The sequence below is a fragment of the Sapajus apella genome, unplaced genomic scaffold, assembly GCF_009761245.1.
Source record: "Sapajus apella isolate SASKATOON/1434 unplaced genomic scaffold, GSC_monkey_1.0 scaffold7, whole genome shotgun sequence".
Classification (NCBI taxonomy): Eukaryota; Metazoa; Chordata; class Mammalia; order Primates; family Cebidae; genus Sapajus; species Sapajus apella.
Genome location: NW_022436947.1, coordinates 34,688,316 through 34,708,979, shown reverse-complemented (window position 1 = coordinate 34,708,979; position 20,664 = coordinate 34,688,316).

The following is a 20,664-nucleotide window of genomic DNA, read 5'->3' as shown; positions in this document are numbered from 1 at the left end:
AGGCTGGGTGCAGTGGCTCACACCTGTAATCCCAGCACTTTGAGAAGCTGGAGCAGGCGGGTCACCTGAGGTCAGGAGTTTGAGACCAGCCTGGCCAACATGGTGAAACCCATCTCTACTAAAAAAGTAACAAAAATTAGCCAGGTGTGGTGGTGCATGCCTGTAATCCCAGCTATTTGGGAGGCTGAGGCAGGAGAATCGCTTGAACCTGGGGCTTGGAGGTTGCAGTGAGCTGAGATGGTGCCACTGCACTCCAGCCTGGGTGACGAAGTGAGACTCCATCTCAAAAAACAGAAACAAAAACAAAAACAAAATTGGATTTTAAAGAACACTGTTTGTATGAAAGAAAGGTCATAGATTTGCGTAACTGATTTGAAAAACAGTTTGGCATTATCTCCTAAGGCTGAACATTCATCTACATATGACCCAAAAATTTCACTCCTAGGGATGGGGCCAAAGGAAACTGCTATGGTTTGAATGTGTTCCCCAGATTTCATGTGCTGGAAATGGAATCTTTAATGCAACAGTGTTGACAGGTGGGACCTTTAAGAGAAGAGGGGTTCATGCTGTTATTGTGGGAGTGGGTTACTTATCTCATGGGTAGGTTCCAGATAAAGGGATGAGCTTGGCCCCCAACTCTTGTGTGAGCACTCCCTCTCACCATGTGATGCCTTCTACCACGTTATTACACAGAAGATTCAGCCCCTTGATCTGGGACTTTCTAACCTCCAGAACTGTGAGCCAAATAAATCTCTGTTCTTTATAAACTACCCTGTGTGATAGTAGCATAAAAAGGACCAAGATAGAAACATTTACGGATGTAAAACAGGGGATGTGTACAAGAATGTTCATCGCTGCCCTGTTTTTAATGCAAAAACTTGGAAACAACTGAAGTGCCTGTCAACAGGAGAATGGATAAATTCTGGTGTAGTTATATAACTATTGCAGGACTATAAAAAGAAATGAACCACACAATAACGTGGATAACTCCAAGCAGTAATAAAACGCTAAGTGAAGAAAATGCCCCAAATTTGTATAATATGATATATAGTCATACACCACGTAATGGCACTTCAGCCAATGATGGACTCCATATATGACAGTGGTCCCATAAGATTATAACAGAGCTGAAAATTTTCTATCACCTAGTGATGTTGTCCTAAAGAATTGACTCACAAGAAGTTGTTGGAAGTGGGACAGGAATCTGTTGCTGAAGAAGAGGCAAGAGAAAGGAAATTGCAGGAGAAGAAAAAAAGAATCCCCAAGAAAATTCACGGAGGGCTTAGCAGAAGGTTTTGCAAACCTCAAAAAGCTCCTTAAAAAGTTTAAAAACATAGACCCCAACACTGAGGTTTTCATTAATAGAGAGGAATATTCATAGTACAGTATTTTCTTATAAGCAAGTGTTTGACAAAAAAAAAAAAAAAAAAAAAAAAGGAAAAGAAACAAACCAAGAAAACCACTATGGACGTATTTCTGAAGAGTGACCCCTCTTCAAGAAGAACCACAGGCAGGTCCTTCAGGAGGAATTCCAGAAGAAGTCACTGTTATCATAGGAGATGACAGCTCCATGCTTGTTATTGCCCCTGAAGACCTTCCAGTGGGACAAGTTGAGGAGGTGACACTGATGATTATGACGTTGCATAGGCCTAGGCTAAAGTGCATGTTTTTATCTTTGTTTTTAATAAAAAAGTTTAAAAAGTAGAAAATAAAAATTTAAAAATGGAAAATTTGAAAAAAGCTGATAGAATAAGGATCTAAAGAAAGAAAATACAACGTGTTTGTGTTTTAAGCTAAGTGTTATTTCAAGAGTTACAAAGTTTAAAAAAGTTTATAAAGTTAAAAAGTTACAGTAAGCCAATTTATTATTGAAGGAAAATATTTTACAAATAAATTTTCCATTGCCTAAGCATCTGGAGTTTATAATCTCTATAGTACTGTATGGTAGTGTCCTAGTTCTTCACATTTACTCAACACTCACTCACCGACTCACCCAGAGCAACTTCCAATCCTGCAAGCTCTACTTATGGTAAGTGCCCTATATAGGTATCCAATTTATAAATCTTCTTTTTTTTTTGAGACAGAGTCTCACTTTATCCCCCAGGCTGCCTCTGCCTCCCAGGTTCAAGCGATTCTCCTGCCTGAGCCTCCCAAGTAGCTGGGATCACAGGGGCATACTACCACAGCCAGCTAATTTTTGTATTTTTTTTTTTTTTTAGTACCATTGGAGTTTCACCATGTTGGTCAGGCTGGTCTTAAACTCTTGACCTCATGATCTGCCTGCCCCAGCCTCCCAAAGTGCTGGGATTACAGGTGTGAGCCACCACACCCAGCCTATAAATCTTTAATACTGTCTTTTACTTTACCTTTTGTGTGTTTAGATACACAAATACTGCGTTACAGATGCCTACAACATTCAGTGCAGTAACATGCTGTACAAGTTTATAGCCTAGGAGCAATATATTATGCCACACAGCCTAAGTGTGTAGCAGTCTACACCACCTAGGTTTGTGTACGTGCACTCTGTTATGTTCACACAATGATGGAATCCCTGAATGATGCATTTTTAGAATGTATTCCTGTCATTAAACAATGCACGATTTATTTTTCTAGAGTTACAATTAATGTAAAAATAAGCTTTATAGAAATACATATGGGTGCAATAAAACTATATATTTCAAAAAGCCAAGGAATTCTCCAGATGATGGCAATCTTGTGTGTGTGTTGAGGGGTAGGGGGACATGGCATGTGGGCACTGTATAGTTAGATAAAGTTTATGTCAAGGTTCTAGATTTTGTTTTGGATGGTAGGTTTGCAGGTACTTATATCATTAAGAATAATGAAATAAGAAATGAAGCATAAACATGACTAGAAAACCTGGGTTCCCTAAGGAAACTGCCTGAGGCTGACGCTTTATTTGGAAAGTGCATTCTCAGAGCACTGATAGTGAGGGGAGTGTGAGGCGAGGCAGGAGGGATAGGGAGTAATGCCAGGGGTGCCTTAGCCTTGTTTCACGATGAGCTTTGCTGGTGAGATGGCAGGTGAGCCTGTCCAGCCACATGGGAGTCTTCAGGTAGGACAGGTCTGCCTTGGAGCAGTCCTCAGGTAGAAGAAGGGAGAGAAATGGGCAGATTGGGTCTCTAACTGGAAGGTAAGTTCTTTGTGGCACTACCTTTAGGTTGCTTATCTGGCTGGCCTCTCTTGGTGGCGGCTGGAAAACCAGATCTCACATCCTGTGTTTTCGTTAAGTCTAGGAGTGGTGGGAGATACCAGAATCTCAAGCCTGTGGCTTTCCTGCCTAGCTGCCCAACAGCAGCAAGAGTATGGTCCCAGCCATCCCTGGCAAGATGCTGGCTCACCCCAGGCGGAGTAAGTTGGTATTATGGAGGCAACCAAGTCAGAGCTGGTGGCTAAGGTTCCATGGGATGCTGTGTGAAAAGGATCTTGGGAGTCAGACCCAGGTTTGAATCTCTGTGTGAACTTGGATCGAGTTCTTAACTTCCTGGAGACTCATCTAGAATGCGGGAGTAGTGATAACTACCTCCAAGTGTTGTTTCTCATATTAGAAAGGGGTCATGTATGTAATGCAACCAGCGGAATCTTTGGCATCTAATAAGTGCTCAAAACATGTAGCTCTTCTTCATCCTACCCCCTGCCATGAAGCACAATTGAGACAGTACTAGGGGTTGAGGGTGGGCAGGCCTGGCTTCATTCCCCTTCTCTCCTTGTCCCACCTGGCCCATTTCCTGGCTTTGGGCAGCCCAAGGGCACTGGGCCCTATGTTACAGGATGAAGGAGAGAAAGACGCTTTGTACCCCCTTCCTAAGGTCGAGAGTCCTGAGGCTGCAGCTGTCCTCTGTGCCCTTGGTTTGAAAAGATATTGGGTTTAAAGAGGGATCTCAAACAAAGATGGGTGCTCCAAGCAGGTAGTATTTACTTTGGCTGGGGGCAAAGCTGGCCCAGCAGGACAAAGGCACCTTTCCCCAGTATGTCAGGGATTGGGCATAGAGGCCCAAAGCCACTGATGGCAGATTTCCAATTTATTTCAGGGATATGTCTGCCCTCTTCTGGCATGCTACCCTGGCCAACTGTTCACTGGTTGTTTCTTTTTTTCTTTTTTTCTTTTTGAGAAGGGTGGAATTTTGCTCTTGTTGCCCAGGCTGGAGTGCAGTGGCATGGTCTTGGCTCATTGCAACCTCTGCCTCTTGGGTTCAAGCGATTCTCCTGTCTCAGCCTCCTGAGTAGCTGGGATTACAGGCAGCCACCACCAAGCCCAGCTACTTTTTTGTATTTTTAGTAAAGATGGGGTTTCACTATGTTGGCCAGGCTGGTCTTGAACTCCTGGCCTCAGGCAATCCAACCGCCTCAGCCTCCCAAAGTGCTGGGATTATAGGCATGAGCCACCATGCCCGGCCACCTGGTTATTTCTTATATGTCTAGAGTCCCACAAAGACTGACTAGGTCAGCCAGAGCTCTTGCCAGGTTTCCCTTTAATTCAGGATTACTTTTACTCTTTGGTCATGTAAGAACATTCATTTCCTGATTTGCCTCCCTTATACATTTAACTACTCATGTTTTTCATAACACCATTATAGGTTCTTGTATTTGAATACTTACTAGGGACTAAAATAAATTCACACTGCTATTTTGCTGGTGAAGTGTCCTACTGTGAAAGTGAAGGTTTTAGTTTTGTAGATTTAGATGAGTAAGTTAAAATTTTCCTTTCTGGTTCTTAATTTGTTTTCTAATTTGGGGTAAAATGAAGTTAGATTGGGGCTGAGAAGAAGCTTGGAAAAGGAGCTCTTCATATTAGTAATGCATATTTTATACACCTCCCAACTCTAAGACCCTTCTCCTCAGAGCTGTTTTGAGGGAAGAGAACATTCCTGATCACTAGGTTGCCCTTCTTCTCTTTGAGTTAATCCTGTGGCCTCCACAGCAGGTAGAAAATTCTGGAGGAGTAGCACTCCTTATGCTCTCACAAATTTTCTTTAGCATTCCCATTCCGGCTCATGTCTTGCGAATACAGATACAGTTGGCCCCAATTTCTTTCTAGTGGGCGGGGGTTAAAGGCGTAGAATGTTGGTGAAAAGTTTTGTACTATTGTGCAAAGTAGTACTGTACAAATTATCTTCTGCCTCTATCCCATAAGACCTTTTGAACAAAGCCCAATTCTAGAATTCTGGAATTTTACTTTAGAACTTTCCATTGGCTAAATTTTTGATTATTCCTAAAAAATCAGTATGCTGGAGGACCACATTTTATTTTATTAATATTTTTGAGACGGGTTCTCACTCCTGTTTCCCAGACTGGAGTACAGTGGCACGATCACGGCTTACTGCAACCTCCACCTCCTGGACTCAGGTGATTCTCCCACCTCAGCCTCCTGAGTAGCTGGGTCTACAAGTGCACACCACCACATCCAGCTAATTTTTTTGTATTTTTAGTAGAGATGGGGTTTTGCCATGTTGCCCTGTCTGGTCTTGAACTCTGGACTCAAGTGATCTACCTGCCTCTGCCTCTTAAAGTGCTGGGATTACAGGCGTGAGCTACTGCACCTGGCCATGGTCTGCATTTTAATTGTCCTAAGTCATTGTGTTTTAATGTGAACGTCAGACATCTTGTGTCAGTGGCTGCTCTGGGGACAGCCCCGGAATGGAGGCGGGGAGAGCCTGGAGTGAGGTAGCTCAGGACTCAGAGAGAACTTCCACTTTGGTAGGAGACATCTCAGGCCTGCCTATAGCTAGTAAATTAACATTTTGACTCTGAAAGCCTCCTCTTCCTTTCAGGTATAAGCTATACCTTAGCCTTTAACTTTCAAATTAGAAATGTTTATTTAGGGTAGCAATGGGAAATAGAAGGTAAGTTAGCAAAGTCTGCAGAAGTTGGAGAACTCATAAACAATAAAATACCAGAAAAGTGTTACCCAAAATGCAACATTGAAAAAAGGTAAACATTAAAAAAAAATTGAGAGCTTAGACTAAAGGCACCTGGGGGGAGGTAACATATACCATGATTTTTTTGCACTCTCTTTTTCTTTTGCCCTGTGATACTTGTCCATCTTTTATGAAGGTCATCTTTTATGAAATTCAATAACATTAACCAATGTTAGGGTGTCTCCTGAGGCAACATGGGATTATATGATAGGTAAACAGTAGGCAGTTGCTGATTCAAAGGAAAAGATGACTTAGGAACACAATTACCCAGTACCAGTGGTCTCTTTTAGTCAGAGTCCTCAATCTCTGCGGGGATCACCCTTTGGCCTGGACTTTATTGAGCTGCCAGATTAAAGGCATGAGAATTGAGCCTCAGTTTTTTCCCATTTCTATTCTTAGATAATCTACTCATTCTTTTTCAATTTACTACAAACAGTCCCAGAAAATGTTGAGAACTGAGTGTAAGCAATAATCACTGGTATTATATGGTTCCTTGTAGTTTGCAAAGCAGCTTTCCATACATTATTGCATTTAGTCCTCCCGATAACCCTGTGAAGTAGGCGTTATATTATTATTATCATCACAGTTCACAACTGTGGAAACAAAGCTTGAAGAGATGACTGGACTTGCCTAAGTTCACGGAGAGAGGAAATGGCTCTCAGCTCAGGTGTTTGTTTGTTTGTTTTTGAGATGGAGTCTTGCTCTGTCACCCAGGCTGGAGTGCAGTGGCATGATCTCGGCTCAGTGTAACCTTTGCCTCCTGGGTTCAAGTGATTCTCCTGCCTCAGCCTCCTGAGTAGCTGGGTCTACAGCATGCGCCACCACATCTAGCTAATTTTTATATTTTTAGGAGAGACAAGAGTTTCACCATGTTGGTCAGGCTGGTCTCAAACTCCTGACCTTGTGATCTGCCCACCTCAGCCTCTCAAAGTGCTGGGACTACAGGCATGAGCCACCAGGCCTGGCCGTGCTCAGGTGTTTTGATCCTAAGTCCTGTTGCTTCCCAGTTCACATTGATTCAGAGGAGCTGCCATTTGTCCCCCACGCTCCTTTCACTCTGATTAATAACAACAATGGTAATAGTGGCCAATGTTTGGGGGGTATTCACATGATGCCAAGTACATCCCATTTAATCCTCACACCAATTGTATTCTACAGTTGAGTAAACTGAGGCTCAGAGAGGGTAGGTAAGTCTCAGAGAAGTTGGGTATGTGGACCAAGGGTACATGGCTAGTAGGTGGTGGAAACAACATTCAAACATAGACCTGTTTGGTGTCTGTGCTCTTAAACACACGACTATGACCTTGCTGTGCTCTTTGGTTTCTCTTTCAAGGTTTCTGGCTTTGTCCAAATGTTTGATTCAACACAGCAGAAGCACACTGGCTGCTTTCAAGGGCAAAGAACCAAACTACAGGCTGTGGGGAAGACATAGAGAAGGAACAATGGGTTGTGCAGGATTTGTGAGAGTGGGAAGCACCACTGACCTGCAGACGGGACTGACTGAGCAAGACAGACAGTAACGGTGGGGTGCAGACATGCTACCCCAACATACGGTACCTTGGCATATTGAATAGTGTAAGCTGAAGGAATTGGAAAAAAACCACATAGGCAGGAAGGTCTCTGTGACCTTCACCCACCCTTCCTTCCTGAAGGAGGTCCTAAAACCTAGAAGGCCTCCCTGCCCTCCCCTGCAGCAGGTCTTCAGGTGCTCACATGAGAAGTGCCCTCCCCACATCTGAAGGAAAAGAGCGTCCTTATCTCTGAGGACACAGGACACAGAGAAAACTCTGAACAAACAGGCCTGCCGAAGTTCCCCCAGCCGATTACCATTACATCATACACTTTTCCCTCTTGTATTTCTCCATGACTGTCCACTCTTCATCAAACCTACTATAAAAAACAGGTTTCACTGTTTCTTGGGGTCTTCATTTCCTTATGAAGGCTCCTGCACCCATAAAACTTACATTTAAATAAATTTACATGTTTCTTCTCTTGTTAATCTGCTTTTATTAGAGGGGCCTCATCCATGAGCCTAGGATGGGTGAGGAAAATATATTTTTAGTCACTACAATAACAGATGCATTAGTCAGAAAGGACATGGAGCCTACAGGGGGACTGGGAAGAAAGCTGGATGGATTAACCTACGTCCAGGCATCAGGGACTTCATACGGATCCTCTGCCCTGAATTATTTGGATTTCATTGCAGGATGGCAGTGCTTAACATTGAGGCATTCCTTACTAAGAATGACCTATCTTAAGGCACGTGGGGGGCTCAGAGTTACCAGCTGGGTATAGGGGGCTGCTGGAAACACACTGTGAAGGCAGCAGCCTGCTCCAGACCGGGAACACAGACTGAGAGTGGCAGGACTCTCCTGTTGGCTACAAATGCTTCTGCACTAAGTAAATCCTAAAAGATACAACTTCTTTGATGGAAAAGCCGTAATACACTTAAATGTTACTTAACCCAGCAATCCCATTACTGGATATATACCCTCAAAAAAGAAATCATTCTATTATTAACATACATGCACGTGTATGTTCATTGCAGCACTATTCACAATAGCAAAGACATGGAATCAACCCAAATGCCCATCAATGATAGACAGGATAAAGAAAATGTGGTACATATACACCATGGAATACTATGCAGCCATAAAAAGGAATGAGATCATGTCCTTTGCAGGGACATGGATACAGCTGGAAGCTGTTATCCTCAGCAAACTAACTCAGGAACAGAAAACCAAATACCGCATGTTCTCACTTATAAGTGGGAGCTGAGCAGTGAGAACACATGGACGCAGGGAGGGGAACAACACATACTGGGACCTGTGGGAAGGATGAGTGGGGGAAGGAGAGCGTCAGGAAGAATAGCTAATGCAGGCTGGGCTTAATACCTACATGACGGGTTGATCTGTGCAGCTAACTACCATGACACATATTTACTATGTAACGACCTTGCACACCTTGCACATGTACCCTGGAACTTAAAATAAAATTAAAAATTTATTTTAAAAAGCAACACACAGTTCCTCGCCATTAAGAGATATTTAGCTAGTTTCCTTGCTGATTGAACCTGGCAGAGGTGAGGGGGGAAGTTGGTGACAGAAGGACTGGGAATGAGGCAATTTGTCCAACCCCATAAGAGGAACACCCTGGAAGGACGGAGCAGGTGGGGGAATCTACATCTCTTTCATCTTCCATCACTCCCTGGTGAAGCAGTGGGGTGCTGCTTCTCCCAGTCCTGGATCCTGGTTTGAAGCCCTGGAGGCACATTAGAATCACCTGAGGGGGCTTTTAAATCCACCCCGTGCCTGGGCCCCACCCAGAAATCTCAGGAAGTGCAGCTGAGGTAGGGAAGTTTTTAAAGCGTCTTCAGGTGACTGTGAAGCATAGAGCGTATTACTGCTCAAGAGTTTCAGAGTCAGAATGGAGTAAGTGACACAAGTCTCCAGTGAATCTTCCCAGTGTTTCGGTGAGTTTGGAAGGGCACAGTCATTGTAGATAGATTCTTAAAGAGGGGAAGTGGGGCCCAGAGAGGAGGAGCAATTTGCCTGGGTCGGTGGCCGGGCTGGGGAAGGAGGCAGCCTCCTTTACTTTTTGGTCCGCCACACCCTTTGTTTTTCTGGTTGCATATTGTAGCATTAATTGTTCTGATGGCTTAGCTTTATTTGTACTCAGGCATGAAATTTCCACTCCGTCATCGAGCAGCCTTTCCAGTTAGACCTACGTACTGTTGTAAAGTGTTTCCTGGCAGGGAAACCCAAATATTCCGTCTCTAATTCTTAGCTGTTTGCAAGTCTGAGCAGTGGGTCATAAGACTCGCACAACTGTTTAGAAGGAGCGGGGGCCCACGTTTCCTGCATTCTGTCTAAAGCATAACCCATGTGCGGGCAGTGAAAAGCAAACGTGAGGGGGCATTCAGACCTAACGCAGTCTCAGCTTCCAACCCGGCTGTGAAGCCAGCAGGGCTGTCATGGGACCTACAGCACTTAATTCTTTCAGAACTCAGAGCTAACTCCCCGCGGAGGCCTGGGCTGGAGAGGCCACCTGAATGGTGGCCTGCTTAAAGGTGCGGTCATGTTTCCTGATTTAACTGGGTCAGTTTGGTTGTTTATTTTTGCCGTTTGATTTCAGGGCAGGTTTGGCTTCAGTGTGCTGGCAATTCCCAGATAGCTTATGCTCTGAGGGACTGGGACAGGTGCTCAAGAAACTCCAGTGACTATTATTTAATTTTGTTCCTCCCCAAGCCTCATGGTTTATATATGAGTTGTTACGTGACAGAGTTCTATTTTTAACCGCAAACATGCTCTGCTCAACTGGAATCATGTTCTTTAGACACTGCATTATGCAAGCTGGCTCCAAAGTTTGCCAGGAGTGCTAAACTAAACTGTGACAATTTCCAGCCGTAGTCACCGACACCCCCTCAGTGAACCAAACAGCATGCTTACTTGCTTCAAGATAGAGGTTCAGCTGTGTTAAATAACTGTCTGATGCTACCTGATGCGAAAGCGACGTCTGGCTGTTTTCATCAGCTTCTCTGATCTTGTCTCCTGTCTAAGCCCAGAATAAATCCTTTGGGTCTTGGGGGAGGACATTAAAAAGGCTTTGATGAAGATTAAACCTGAAACAAGTCATAATGAGGCATAAACAAGGTAATACTCTTTAAGGTATCTTCCCAGGCTCTAAGCAAGAGAGGAGAAAAGATAGTTTCGATGGAGGGCATCTGTCGAGAACCCCCTCTGATAAAGATGTTCCTGTGGAGTCATTTATATCCAAAAGTTAGGACATAGACAAGAGCACTGGCAGGGTCTCAGGGTTTTTTTTTTCCATGGGGTGAGCATGAAGAAGTGGCTCTTAGGAATTGCATAGGGCCAGGGATCTTCTGACTTCTTAAGACTGACATCAGGTTTATCTAAGATGATCCAGGAAAGGGGCGGAGCTAGAAGTCTCTGCAGGGAGATTTTAAGTATTTATCCGGATTCTTTGGTGGCAAGCAACAGAAATAAACTCTTTTTTTTTTTTTTTTTTTTGAGACAGAATTTTGCTCTTGTTGCCCAAGCTGGTGTGCAGTGTCGCAATCTTGGCTCACTGCAACGTCTGCCTCCTGGGTTCAAGTAATTCTCTTGCCTCAGCCTCTTGAATAGCTGGGATTATAGGTATGTGCCACCACGCTTGGCTAATTTTGTATTTTTAGTAGAGATGGGATTTCTCCATGTTGGTCAGACTGGCCTCGAACTCCTGACCTCAGGTCATCTGCCTGCCTTGGCCTCCCAAAGTGCTGGGATTACAGGCATGGGCCACCAGGCCCAGCCAAAATAAACTCTTAAGAAGAGTTAATGTATTTAAGTAGAAAAGGACTTTTTAGAAAATAAGGTCCATGAGAGCAAGGGCTAGCTTGTTCACTGGTATTTCCTCAATAGAATAGTACCTTGAATATATTAGGCACTCATTGTCTTAGTCTGCTCAGACTGTTAGCAAAATTGCTTAGACTGGGTAATTTATTTTTCTCTTTTTTTTTTTTTTTGAGACGGAGTTTCACTCTTGTTACCCAGGCTGGAGTGCAATGGCGCGATCTCGGCTCACCGCAACCTCTGCCTCCTGGGTTCAGGCAATTCTCCTGCCTCAGCCTCCTGAGTAGCTGGGATTACAGGCACGCACCACCATGCCCAGCTAATGTTTAGTAATTTTAGTAGAGACGGGGTTTCACCATGTTGACCAGGATGGTCTCGATCTCTTGACCTCGTGATCCACCCGCCTCGGCCTCCCAAAGTGCTGGGATTACAGGCTTGAGCCACCGCGCCCGGCCAGACTGGGTAATTTATAAACAGCACAGATTTATTGCTCACAATTCCGGAGTCTGGGATGTTCAAGATCAAGTTGCCAGCAGATTTGGTATCTGACGAGAGCGAGTTCCTTATAGTTAGTGCCTTCCATGTGTCCTTATATGGCAGAAAGGGCAAGCTGGCTCCCTCATTCCTTTTCTGTAGGGCACTAATCCCATTCACAAAGCCTCCTAAAGGTCCCACCACTTAATATGATCATGTTGGGTAATATGTTCTATAAATTTTAGAGGAATGCCCACATTCAGATCATAGCACCCGGTAAATATTTGTGGACTAAAAAGTTATGGGGTGGATTGAAGCATTGTTAGGAAGACTGGGAACCAGTTTTGGAAAAGGATAAGAATGAAATAATATCTGGAGGGGCTTAGGTAGCAGGAACTAGGTCCCCGACAGTCTCATTGGGACACCACTGCTGGAATAACTGTTTTCCAAACATTCTTATATTTTTAAGTGTCTGCACTCATGATTCAAAATCCAGAGAGTGTGAGTGTGTGTATAGAAATCAGGGTTCTCCAGAGAAAAAGAACCAACTGTGTGTGTGTGAGTGTGTATGAAATAAGGAATTGGCTCATGTGATTGCAGAGGCTGGCAAGTTCAGTCTGCAGGGTGGGCTGGCAGGTTGGAGACCCAAGCAGAACCCATGTTTCTATTTGAAGGCCATCAGATAGGAAGAGCTGATGTGGCATATGAAGGCAGTCAGCTAGAGAATTCTTACTCAGATGAAGGGTTGCTCTTCTAATTCTACTGAGGCTTCAAGTAGCTGCATGAGGACCACTCAGTATGGAGGGCAATCTTCTTGACTGATGAAAATGTTAATCTCTTTCAAAAACACCCTCACAGAAACACCCAGAATGTTTGACCAAATATGTGGGCACCCTGTGGCCCAGACAAGCTGACACACAAAATTAACCATCACAGAGAAGAAGAGAGAGAGTGAAACTGATCTAGCTTGAGTCATGTGCCCACCCCTTTGGCTGGTAGAAGCAGGGTATTTTCATTGGCAGTTCTAGAGGCTTTGAACCATGGGGCAGAACTGATTTCCTAAAAGGAAAGTGGAGAGCTGTTACCAGGAGAAGGAGAATAAATAATGGGAAGCCACAAAACAACTGGCTCTTCTGGAAGGATGGTTTTATTTTTCTTATTTTGTTACTTGCTTCCATGTGAGTAAACATCAAAACACATCTGTGCTGCTTTGCTTGACTTCTTCCAGCTCCTCTTCTCTATACAAAAGGTAGAACAGCTGGGATGGGGAAAAGTAATTTTTTTTTCCCTTTCTCTCTTCACCTACAGTCCTGAGTAGCAGTGATGTTTGAGGGGTGTTGGTTACCTTCAAGCCCTTGCTTTTGGGGGTCTCTGCTAATGATTGAGCACTCAAATGCTGCCTTATTCTGAAGAGGTCCCTCCACACTGTAAAAGGCATTTGCAAGACATCCCTGCCCTGGAAGAGTTTGCATCTGTTGGACTTTGTGCATTTTTCTTCTCTCCTGTCCTCTCACTAGTGTGGCTGCTATGAACCCATATAGTCCTCTGGAATTAAACAGACATGCTTCCCTCAAAGTGCTTTATATCTGTTGGTCAGAGATGGTCATAATGTACTGAATTTGTTAGAATGACACGTTGCTATGTACCAGGAAGTTATCACAGGACGTCTAAGTCTGTCCTGTCTATGATGTGAAGGATATGTCGTTAGATGCAGCATCCTTGTTCAGTGCACAATCTGTCTACTTTATGTGGCAGGCCTGAACTACTGAGGGAGAGAGACCACCAGAAATCAGGAAGGCATAACTTACTCAGTGCTCTTAGGAACAGTGTGTGCTAGGGTGGGGGGGGGGTGGAGTTCCCTTTATTTGTGTTCTGACCAATAGATGAACCACTGATCAGATTCAAGACAGAATCTTGAATCCAAGACTCCTTTAGTGTGGCAAGTCCAACATAGTTCCCGAGGAAGCTGCCTGCAAGGAATCAGGGACCACTGCTCTCCTTTTAGGGGAATTCCTGAGAGACCTGTAGCTCAGCCCAGACAAGCAGGGAGTGGCAATGGGCATATTGCTATTCCAGGATGCAACTGCTGTGAGATCCTCTTCGGAGGTTTATAAGCCTGACTTGTCATTAGCACATTAGATATAAAGCTCATTGCCACTACAATGTTGATTCATTGCCAACTCTGCAGATTCATGACAGGGTAGACAAGATCAATAGTCTAAAATGAAAACAGATTTTAAAATGAACAGAAATTTAATGCTTTTTCCTGTATGCCAATGGATCACATGGTACACATCTTGGGGTATACATAGCCCACTTTGTAGACCACTGATCTAGAGCCTGGTACTCCCCTTACAACACCTGTGCAGGCAGAGCTAACTGACTACAGCACCGTGGACCTGGAGGCATCCCCACCCTCCATTACAACTGGCCGACACGTGGTTTCTAGGCCAGAGGTTGGCAAATTACAGCCCATTGGCCATATCTGGAAAGCTCCCTGTTTCTATAAATAGTGTTTTTTTGAGACACAGCCACACTCACTTGGTTATGTATCATCTATACCTTTTTTTCACAGTATAAAGGCAGAGCTGAGTAATTGCCACGGACAGCAGAAGGTCCGCAAAGCCTCAAATACTTAGAACCTGTCCGTTTATGGAAAAAGGTTGTTGACACCTGCTCGGGGCAGACAGTATTGGTCCCTGTCTGTTGATAATGAAAGGGAAGACTTGTCTGCTGCCCCTGCTCTGGAGTTAGGCCGGAGTTTGCAGAATAGCTCGTTGTGCTAATGAGGCTCAGCTTGGCCCTGCCTTTTGGGGATTAGCATCTAATCACGGCTAGTTTTCTTAGAAAGCTCATTCACTGGTCACAAGGACGCAGAGAAGTGAGTGTGGATGAAACTGGTGCTGGTCACCCGAAGTGTGGGTCAGCTGTGTCCTCTCTGCTAGCTGGACCCTCTGCTACCTACCTCCAGGCAAGGTGCCTGCTACTCACACAAGTAAGTAACAGAGCAGCCACAGGGCCTCCCCCACTGCAGGGCTGCACAGCTGCGTCACATCCCCAGCGGGGCAGGCAAATGCATGCTGAAATGTTGTTTGTGCGCACATGTGAGTGCACTGGTTAGGACAATCCCCACCTCCAGCTCATGCAAGCCTGGTAGACATATGTGTTTTTGTTTTGTTATGCTTTTGCTTATCCCTGCACCCTTCTTTTGAAAACTGCCACTAGATGAAAATTCAAATATTTAATTCCTAGCAATCAATTTGGCCTTGAGTGATACTCATTTTTATTTCAGAACTCAGGTCCTAGGCTTTATATTATTAAGATTTCAAGATTTCAGCCCCATGTAAAAAACTCCCACGGTTCCTCTGAAATGTCCTGATTATTCCTAGTGAGAAGGGCAGACTGCTGGTTCCTTACCCAACAGCCATCTACTCTATACATCCTGAATTTGAGACAGTCTCTGTCAACTAGGCTGGAGTGCAGTGGTGCGACTTAGGCTCACTGCAACCTCTGCCTCCTGGGTTCAAGCGATTCTCCTGCCTCAGCCTCCCGAGTAGCTGGGACTACGAGTGTGCACCACCACGCCCAGCTAACTTTTTTGTATTTTTGGTAGAGGCAGGGTTTGCCATGTTGACCAGGCTGGTCTAGAACTCTTGGCCTCAGGTGACCTGCCCACCTTGCCCTTGCAAAGTGCTGGGATTACAGGTGCGAGCTGTCGCGCCTGGCCCCTATAAGCCCTGATTTTATTGGAAGGGTGTCGTTAGTGAATTGTGCATCTGAAAGAGGGGCTGACATGTTGTACTTCATTTGTACTTTATGTACTACGTGCCCTAATGCTGGCTCTGGTTTGGGGCTATGAGAATTGCAGAGGTCATGGCTCTTCCCTTCAGTCACTGAGCCAACACTGGTACTCACCTACTTCAAAATTCATCATCCCATGAAAGCAAAGGAAAACCCCACCTTGTTTTTGGTTTGAACACAGCTGGATCAAATTAATTACTGATGATTGAAAAAATTAAGGAAAAGCTCCGAGTCAGCAAGAAATAGGAGGGCAGCTTTCATTATAGATGCACAAAATGACACAGCAGGCCTGGGTTTTTTTATTTTTGGAGACAGGGTCCTCTGTCCCTCCAGCTGGAGTGCAGTGGTGTGATCATAGCTTAGTGTGGCCTTGACCTTGTGGCTTAAGCAATCCTCTAACCTCATACCTCCCAAGCAGCTGGGACTACAGGCATGGGCCGTCATGCGTGGCCTGGGTTTGAGGTCTAGATCTGTCATTCTCTCATCCTGTGCCCCAGAGCCTGTCACTCCTCTTTTTTTTTTTTTTTTTTGAGACTGAGTCTCGCTCTGTCATGCAGGCTGGAGTGCAGTGGCATGATGTCGGCTCACTGCAACCTCTGCCTCCTGGGTTCAAGCAATTTCCTCTCTCAGGCTCCTGAGTAGCTGAGATTACAGGCACCCACCACACACCGTTATAGTCATTCCTTTTAAAAGGCTCAGTGTCAAGGCCCCTTGGTCTCTAGGCCCAGGCATAAAAAATACAGGAGATTTCTACCCTTCCTCACAGGACTTGCAGGCTTTGGGAGTAAGAATTTCCTCTCCAGCAGCATGGCCAAATTTGTAAAAAGAAAGACATAATTTGCTTGTTTTTCATGGCCACCAAAGTTCAAAGTCTAGTGACCACCAATCAGTCCCTCCTCAGTGAGGCTGGTGGAATCCAGAAAGACATTCTCTGGAGAAGTCCGGAAACCTGCTGTCTCATTTCAAAGGTCATCTTCCTTCCCCGAGACAAACATGGTAGAAAGGGGGCCTGCCTCTAACAATGAGGGTCTGGGGGCCAGATTTTTTCTGCAGTTTTAAACGTTTATTTTAATACTCTTTATTGTGAACTAAAAAAGGCATTTAGAAAAGTATTCTAGCTGGGTGTAGTGGCTGACAACTGTAATCCAAGCACTTTGGGAGGCTGAGGCAGGAGGATCACCTGAGCTCAGGAGTTCACGTAGTGAGACCCCAACTCAACAAAACATCAAAAAATTAGCCGGGTGGCATGCGCCTGTAGTCCCAGCTACTCAGGAGGCTGAGATGGGAGGATCACCTGAGCCTGGGGAGGTTGAGGCTGCAGTGAACTGAGATTGTGCCCCTACTCTCTAGCCTGGGTGACCCTGTCTCAAAAGAAGAAGGTATACTAAACATAATGAACAATTTAATTTTTGTTGTTGTTTTTTGGTTTTTTTTTTGAGATTGAATCTCACTTTGTTGCCCAGGCTGGAGTGCAGTGGCACAATCTCAGCTCACTGCAACCTCTGCCTCCCACATTCAAGCGATTCTCCTGCCTCAGCCTCCTGAGTAGCTGGGACTACAGGTTCATGTCTCCACGTCTGGCTAATTTTTTGTTTTTTGGTAGAGACAGGGTTTCACTGTGCTGCCCAGGCTGGTTGTGAACTCCTGAGCTCAGGCAATCCACTCGCCTTAGCCTCCCTAAGTGCTGGAATTAGAGGTGTAAGCCATTGGGCCCGGCCTAATGTATTTTTAGAATAAAGTAAACCCTTTATCAGGTCAAGAAACAGAACTTTGCAAGACCCCTGGAGCCCTCCTGCCTATCCAATTGCAGTCACCCTGTTTAACAGTAACCACTGCCTCTACTTTGATGGTCATTCATCCTGTCTTTGATTTTCTTTAAAATTTTATTACAAACATACATGTCCATGGCCACTATTATTTGATTATACCTGCTATAGAAATTTACAGAAATGGATCCATACAGGATGTGTTCTTCATACCTGGCTTCGTTCACCAACATGATGTCTATGAGATTGATTCTTCTTGTTGCACATAGCTGTAGCTTATTCACTGTCATTGTCCTGTAGCATTTTATTGCGTGAATAATCAGTAGTTTTTCCACAAATTCATACCATTGCAGATATTTACTTGTTACCAATTTGGGGATTTTATGAATAAATTCTGCTCTGAACGTTCCTGCCTCCCTATGCATATGTCAGTAGGGTGTGCACCCTGCGGTAGAATTGATGGGTCGTGGGGTATGTTTTGTTGGCTTTGCCATATGATGCCAAAGTGATTCTGTGGATTTATACTCCAAGCAGCTACACATGAGGTCTTCGTACCCCACATCCTTGTCGACACTGGAGAATGCTAGTGTGTAAGGTTAGCTCCTCTGGGTGGTATGCATAGCTATATCTGTGTGTGTATGTGTGCATGTGTGTGTGTGACAGATATTTTCTAACCTGATTTTCATTATTAACCTAATATTTATAATTTTTTTTTTTTTGAGATAGGGTCTCACTCTAATGCCCAGGCTGGAGTGCAGTGGCACAATATTGGCTTAACTGGGCTCAAGTGATCCTCCAACCTCAGCCTCCTGAATAGCTGGGACTAAAAGGCACATGCCACCATACCCAGCTAATTTTTTTTTTTTTCTTGAGATGGAGTCTTGCTCTGTCGCCCAGGCTGGAGTGCAGTGGTGTGATCTTGGCTCACTGTAACATCTACCTTCTGGGTTCAAGGGATTCTCCTGCCTCAGCCTCATGAGTAGCTGGGATTATCGGCGCATGCCACCACACCCGGCAAATTTTTGTATTTTTAGTAGAGACAAGGTTTCACCATGTTGGTCAGGCTGGTCTTGAACCCCTAAACTTGTGATCTGCCCCTCTCAGCCTCCCAAAGTGCTGGGATTACAGGCATGAGCCACTGCGGCTGGCCCCAGCGAATATTTTGTAGAGATGGGGTTTCACCTTATAAGGCTGGTCTTGAACTCCTGGACTCAAATGATCCACCTGCCTTGGCTTCTCAAAGTGCCAGATTGCAGGTATGAGACACTGAGCCTGGCAAAACATTTCAAACATAAAATAATACAGAGAACACATGCCTCTCGCTACCTCAGAAATTATTAACATTTGGCATATTTGTTCTATCATTTATCTATCAATTGATCTAGTTATCTATTTACCTGTATTTATCTACGTTGTGTGTGTTCACTGGATTTTAAAATATTTCCTCATGACTCCCCTAAGATGAGGGATATTCTACTATTCTGTGATGATGATCAAGAAAATAAACAATTTCTTCATATCGTGCAATATGTTGCCCATATTCAAATTTCCCCAATTTGACCTGAAAATGTTTTTATAGCTAATTTTTTGAAATTGTGATCCACCCCAAATTTATGCATTGCATTTGTATTGTGTATTTAGTCTCTTAATTTTTAATCTCTTTGTTTTTTCTTTCTTTCATTTTTTTTTTTCTTTTTTATGACTTTGGCTTTTTAAAAAGTCCTGAGGAGTCCCACATTCTGCATTTGTCCCATGTTTTCTTATGGTGTCCAACTCACTTTTCTCTGTTCTCTATAAACTGGGAATTGGGTCTAAAGGCTTCATTAGCTAAATATCAGTGTGACTTTAATGCGTGTCTGCTGGTTTTCTTTTCTTTTTTTTGAGACGCAGTTTTGCTCTAGTTGCCCAGACTGGAGTGCAATGATGTGATATCAGCTCACTGCAACCTCTGCCTTCCGGGTTCAAATGATTCTCCTGCCTTAGCCTCTTGAGCAGCTGGGATTACAGGCGCCCACCACCACGCCCAGCTCATTTTTGTTTTGTATTTTTAGTAGAGACGGGGTTTCACCTTGTTGGCCAGGATGGTCTTGAATTCCTGACCTCAGGCGATCTGCCCTACTAGGCCTCCCAAAGTACTGGGATTACAGGGGTGAGCCACCGCGTGTGGTCCCATCTGTTGGATTTCTAATGAGATCGAGCACCTTTTCATGCCTTTACTAGCCATTTGGAATTCTCTCTTGAAGTGCCTGCTCAACTCTCTTGCCTATTGTTCTGTTTGCTATGTGTCTTTTTCCTGCTGATTTGCAGGAGTTCTTTATCCTACGCATGTGTTGAAAATGGCCTGTCCCACTCTGTGATTCGCCTTTGTATTATTTTATTTTTTAAAATTATTTTACTCCTGTTGCCCAGGCTGGAGTACAGTGGCATGTTCTTGGCTCATTACAACCTCTGTCTCTTGGGCTCAAGTGATCTTCCTGCCTCAGCCTCTGGAGTAGCTGGGACTATAGGCACATTCCACCATGCCTGGCTCATTTTTGTATTTTTAGTAGAGAAGGATTTTTGCCACATTGGCCAGGTTGGTCTCAGGTGATCTACCCACCTTGGCTTTCCAAACTGCTGGGATTACAGGCATGAGCCTCCATGCCTGGCCTGCTTTTTTACTTTTGTAAAGACATCTTTTGGTGAGCAGAAGTTTAAATTCTAATGTCCAATTTATCAATATTTCTGTGACCTCTTTAAGAAACCTTCCCCAACCTGGGGTCACAAAGATGATTACAGCTGATCTCCCTGATCACCTTCCATAATTGGTGTAAGGTCCTGCCAAAAGATTACAGGCTGGGGTTACAGGCACACCACCATGCCTTGCTAATTTTGTATTTTTAGTAGAGTTGGGGTTTCACCATGCTGGCCAGGCTGGTCTCCAACCCCTGACCTTGTGATCTGCCCGCCTCGGCCTCCTAGAGTGCTAGGATTACAGGTGTCAGTCATCGCACCCAGCCTGATTTTCTAGATTTTTACACCAGTATATACTTCCTTAGCTGCTGTAGGTTTATAACAAATCTTGATGCCCGCAATGCAAGCTCTCCCTCTGAATTACTTCAATAATGATGTGGCTAGGATTCTGACATTTCACACGAGACTTGGCTCAAACCTCATGCGGCTTTTTGGAGATAGGACTATGGGGTTACCATTCTTTGCTGGGCTGTGATCTCAGAAGTAACTTACTCGATTTTCCAGTTAGTCCTTTCCAGGGACTCTTCTCACTTGTGGCTTAAAGAAAGATTTGATTTGAGATCATAGAAGCCCAGTGTTCGGAATGCCCAGATCTGTTATGTT